A 5,986-nucleotide genomic window follows, 5' to 3' on the forward strand; every position below is an offset into this window, starting at 1 on the left:
TGTTTCCTTCTGGAAGTACTTTGGTTTCAGGTCTTAAATTCAAATCTTTAATCCATTTTGAGTTTCTTTTTGTGTATGGTATAAGAGAGAGAATCAGTTTTATTTTTCTGCATGTGCTATGCATTCTTCTACCATTTATTGATTTCGTATTCTTGGCTCCTTTGTCATAAGTTAATTGACCACCTACATATGTGTTTGTTTTATTTATTTATTTATTTATTTATTTATTTATTTATTTATTTATCTCTATTCTTTTCCATTAGGTTCCTTTCTATTTTGTGATTTTATGACAATGATTATATGGAGTTTTCAATAATTTGTTTTATTCCTAAAAAAGTCTTACTCGTGTGAAATCCTTGTCTACCATTGATGAATAGTCTCATAAAATTCTGCAGGTAAACACTAAATAGATGGTATGAAAAAAAGCAAATTATTAGCCTCTAGGATTAGTGGTCGGTATGCATGTTCACTTTAAAGTAGTAGCTACAACTTCAGGTGTCTATGGAATGAATTGTAGAGAGTTTGAAATAAAAAGTATAAATATATTTGCAAAATATATTGCTGCTAGGCTACATTTTAAATAATTAAATCAGATTCTCTAGATGTGCGTACAAGGCCTAGATATTTTTTAAAAGCTAAATTTTTCTAATTTGCAGTGAAAGTTGAGAGTAATCAAAGCTAATAGGCTAAAGGTAATTGAAGGGGCAAAGGTGAAAGGGATTCCATTTGAACAGTTCAGTTTTAACAGTTTTGAAAAACTTCAAAATATAAATGACAATTTTGAAGTAATATGTAACAAGTTTAATAATTCAATTGAATTCTGGAAATATATAATTTGAAAAAATTTAAGAAGAAAATTATTGCGAAGGCACAAACTAAAACTCTTTTTAAGTTCAAGTTTGTGAAATACAGTTTTATAGATATTGGATATAATGTGTTTTGCTTCTCTTTGGACTATTTGGGAGTCAAATGAAAATGCTGTTAAGGTTCAGGCATTTTCTCATTTGATTTCTGAAATTGTTTTATTTCTAAAGTATGCATGAAAGGAAAGCTTCGGAAGACAAAATGATTACTTCACTAAAACATTATATAAGAGGTCTTCGTAATCTAAGGGGAAGGAATAATTGATAAGTGGTGTATTAGTTTCTTAGCCCAAACAGGTCGTCACAAACGTGGTGTCTTAGAACGAGAAAAATTTATTCTCTTACAGTTCTGGAGGGCAGGTGTCAGCGGAGCTATTGTCCCACCAAAGGCTCTGTGGGAGAATTCCTCCTTGCTTCTTTTAGTTTATGGTGGTTCCTGGCATTTCTTGGCTTGTGGCAGCATAATTCCGATCTCAGCCTCTATCTTCAACGGCCTTCTTTTTATGTATGTCTAGGTGTTTTCTTTATAAGGATGCTAACTGAATTTAGGGCCCATCCGAATCCAGTATGACCTCATCTGGATCCTTACCCTGATTACATCTGCAATTGTAGGATCCTTACCCTAATTACATGGGTGTTAAAAACTACCTATGATGAATCTATTAAATACAAAGACCAAATTTTTATAGTAAATAGTGTGTGTGTGTGTGTAGTATTTGTTATAAGAGGAATTCTTTAATACAAATTAGCTAAATAAACTTAATAAAGTATCAATAAATTAATAAGTGAATACAAATAAATTAATAAAATAAATAATAAATACACATTAATAAAGAATTAATTATTTAATTAGAATTTCTCCGGAATGTGAAACTAAAAACCCTACATGATATTGACTATAATTGCATCTATGTATGAATTATTAGTGATTATGTATATAGACTTTGTATATATATACATACATACAACTTCATCTGCCTCATGGTTTTACTCTCCAGAAGAATCATAAGGAGGCTCATATCTGCAAACACATCTGTAGGCTTCATTTATTTTCCAAGAGGTCTCTTTAAATCTTTTTTTAAAAAAATATGGAATACTTCACGAATTTACATGTCATCCTTGTGCTAGGAGCCATGCTAATTTTCTCTGTATCATTCCAGTTTTCATATATGTGCTGCCAAAGCAAGCACTTAATTTTTTTTTAAGGTTTGTTTATTTTTTTAGAGAGAGAGAGCATGAGTGGGAGGGGCAGTTGGGAAAGCAGAGAATCTCAAGCCGACTCCAGACCGAGCAGAGAGCCCCATGCAGGGCTCAATCTCATGACCTCAAGATCATGACCTGAACCCAAACCAAGAGTCAGAGGCTTAATTGCACCATGCAGGCACCCCAAAATCCTTTTATATTCACACCACACACACACACACATTATACCACAGACACCACACAAACATCTTGTACCAGAAAGGCAGATACACACACACACACACACACACACACACAGATACTCACCCCTATACACACTTATACCACATTACACATACACTCAACATAGATATTTAAACAAATAAGGATAGTGCAGTGTGATTCATGATTGTGAGAAATGTTCACGCTGGGAATATAGAGAAGGAAGTAATGAATGATTTAGGGAAAGTAATATCAGGAAAGGCTTCAATGAGAAGATGAAGTACAAACTAATCCTGAAAACTAAGAATTCACTATTAAAATTTTGAACTATGGAGATAACATTTTCACTCTAGGAAAAGCTGTTAGAACCTAGGAATTAGGGCAACATCAAGATAAGCCACTCTAAGATATGACTGAAATGTGTGGCTAAGGAGACTTAGTCATAAGATGCTAATGACCTAATTGACTGATTTTATGTCTTAAAATTCTGCCACAAACAGGATGAGAAAATAAATAGCTATTTACTACCACAATATGATATAAAATTTAGGAGCTACAGTGCTATGAAGAAAGGAAAGATTAGTTTAGTGTGTAATATTCTGAAAGGGAAGTGAAATTTGAAACTCAGTCTTGAAGATGAAGAAGAGTTGGATAGATGGGGAAGGAGAGAGGAGGTTGATGACAGTAGTACCATGAGTACCCTGGAAAGGAAAGAATGTCAAGAAGGAAGAAATGATTAAGGCCTTGGAACCCAAGTTAGATAAGATTGAAAGGAGACTGGGACACCTGGCTGGCTTAGTCTGTAGAGTATGCAACTCTCAATCTCAGGGTCATGAGTTCAAGTCCAGTGTTGGGCATGGAGCCTACTTAGAAAAAAGAAAAGAGAAAAACCACTAGAAGATCCTCAGTGATATTCCAAGATATCACACCAGTGATACATCTTGGAATATCACAAGATATCAGGCGTGGATTCTCAGAATAAGTAGATTTGTATTGGGTTAGGGAGTGAATGGTGTTTTGTTTTGAGTAGAAATTACTGCCCAGAGACTGAGTATGCCTTTGCCAGAAATTTATTTAAACAAGTTCACTGCAGAAATTCCACAAGCCAATAGCATATAGGATAATATCTCTTAATAAGCTTATAAAGAAAGAACATACTCCAAAGAAATGATGGATTTCTTACACTGTTGTTCCAGGCAAGTGGAGACAGAAGGAAAAAAGTCAAAATTTAGCCGAAGTGTACACCTTAATAGGAGTCGATGCTTAGCCAGGGACAGCTGCCAGCTGCCAGCACAAGAATAAAAGCCTCTGTTGCTAGAAAACCCCGCGCTGGTATGGACAGGGCCCGGGGCTTTTTTGCAAGGCCACTTCAGTTTGCACCACTGCTGGTAAGAATCGCCTTTACTGTGGAAGGAGCTATTTAGCCCCAAAGTCTTTGGAGAGCTATTTAGGTCAGCAGAGTCCTCTTGTCCACACAGAACATGCAAACCTTGGGTGTTTATGGTTTCAAATGTCCCCTTGCCATAGTTGTTTCTTCATGTTTTTTGGAAAGCCCCAGTGGGGCACCTTGGCAGCTGACCTACTGAGTTGCTATTGGTGAGAACCATCTTTGTCATAATCAAATGGATTAACACAACTTTGCTTAGGTGATAAATGTGGATTTGAAATCATATCAAACCAATACACAGCAGATAGCAAATAAATATGTGAAGAGATACTGTGTGTCCTGCATTTGCTGTCTTATATTGTTTAGTAAGGAGCCAGTTTTAAGTGCTAGATGAAGGAATTATTAATAGCTGAAGACTTAACGAAAACAGTTGATAGGGAATTCAAGCTGTTTGGAGGTACTGGTGTGTCTGTATCAGTGACTTTCAAAGTTTTCTGACTCTACACTCAGTAAAAAATAGATTTTATATTGTGATCAATACACATAGGCATAAACACACACAACTCAGAATTTTCAAGAATCAATATTACTTTGCCTACTACAAGGGAAGCACTTCTTTTTAATTTCATTTTTTAAAATTTCATTTTTAATAATGAAAATCAGGACTTCTGTTATGCATTGCACTTCAGCTTTGGACTGTCAATTTGAATTTTGTCTGTGAGAAGGATTATATATTTTAAAAATGTTTATATTTAATATATTGTAAAAATATTATAAATATTTCTAAAACTTTTCTAATTTAACTTACAATTTACTCATTAAAATTTCTAGATTTAATAATTTTATGTAAAATAAAATAGCCATCTTTTGGAAGACTTTTGATTTATGGCCATTTAATCCAGTTGAAAAGATTAAACTTGCCTGAACAATAACTCTCATTTACAAGTTTAATTATCTATTATGAAACATTTAAATTGCATTTAAAAACTTAATATGTTTTATTTTCCTTTTAAGTACTTCAAATGCGTGACTAGGCAAGCAATGACTTTATTTAAGCAACACTCCTTTGAAGTACTTAATCCTTTTAAATGTAATTAATTAAACCTAGAAATGAAGAAAATTTCAGGTTCTTCTAAACATGTTCAGGATGTGAAAAAAACATTACTCCTAAACTTAGTCTGGAGCAAGTTAGTCAACTAACCTTTTTGGAAAGTAATTAACATTTCTGATTAAATGTTTAATCTATTTTACTAGTAGACTTAAGAGCCTCTTCTGGGAAACTCTCCTGATTGTCAGTCATGGAAGTACCCTAACAACTTTTAACCAGTCTTACAAGGAGTTTAGTGATCTTTGATTAGGTCTTCTATATATGGTCTCACAATGAATATCTAACCACTCTTTTTTAAAAAAATTTTAATCTTATGAAATATGACTAACAAGATATACGAATCTCTGAATTTGTTCTTTTAGAAAGCCCTTCCTCAGAGCAAGTTTGAAACAAAATTTAAAACAAAATGATTTGAAACATGCTTATGTTGAAGGATAATTTTTTAAAAGAGGCAATATCATGGATCCTGTACAGATACAAAATAAATATGTGTCAGGTATTTTGTCTAACTAATAATAAGGAAAGCGGTAATATGCAAAACAGAAATCAGAGGCAAGTAGGAACTGTGAAATGAATTTGCTAATAGCTACAAATAGGTTCTTCTTTAGAATAGGGGATGATGGTGATGAAATTGTACTTCTGTGGGACAAAATTCATTTGCATCTCTGTGGATAAGAATCATTTACATGCTCCCATTTTTAAATAATTTTCAGTTGTTTAACAGCTTAGAGACGCAGACTCCCAGATAACCTGGAGGCATACACTAGAAATGCTTAGTGTTCCTTTGAAAGGACACTCATTAATCTTCCTTTGCCCATTTTAATGTCTTTCACAATTTTCCCCATAATTTCCCCGCCTGATGATCATAATAATATCAAAGATCATTCTTATGCACACACACACAACTGGTCTCATTAGATTTAGCCTAATTTTTTACATAAGTGCAGTCAAATGTTAATATATGTCTCCTTGAATTGGCTTCACAAATCTAGAGTCATACCTCATATATCCAGAAAGTGGAACCTTATGATAAGACAATATTCCAAATAGCTACAGTAACATTTCCCACATTAATTTGCTCAGTTCTATATATTCTTGTTCCACTAGATCTTAGATTAGGAATCTGCTTTCATGAAGCCTTCTGTTTCATGGAAAAAAAATCCTGAAAAATCAGTCCACTGGTAGTTGTCTAAACAATATCAACTCAGAAACTCATACCCCAAA

At 33.6% G+C, this 5,986-nt stretch overlaps 1 non-coding gene across 1 annotated transcript; it reads right to left on the reverse strand.

Annotated features, from left to right (window-relative positions):
• Positions 1–1,945: 1,945 nt before the first annotated feature.
• Positions 1,946–2,053, reverse strand: LOC144292031 (U6 spliceosomal RNA). Its single transcript, XR_013359569.1, has one exon. It is a non-coding gene; the product is annotated as a U6 spliceosomal RNA (small nuclear RNA).
• Between the last annotated feature and the right edge of the window lie 3,933 nt (positions 2,054–5,986).

Source organism: Canis aureus, chromosome 20 (assembly GCF_053574225.1).
Source record: "Canis aureus isolate CA01 chromosome 20, VMU_Caureus_v.1.0, whole genome shotgun sequence".
Taxonomy (NCBI): Eukaryota; Metazoa; Chordata; class Mammalia; order Carnivora; family Canidae; genus Canis; species Canis aureus.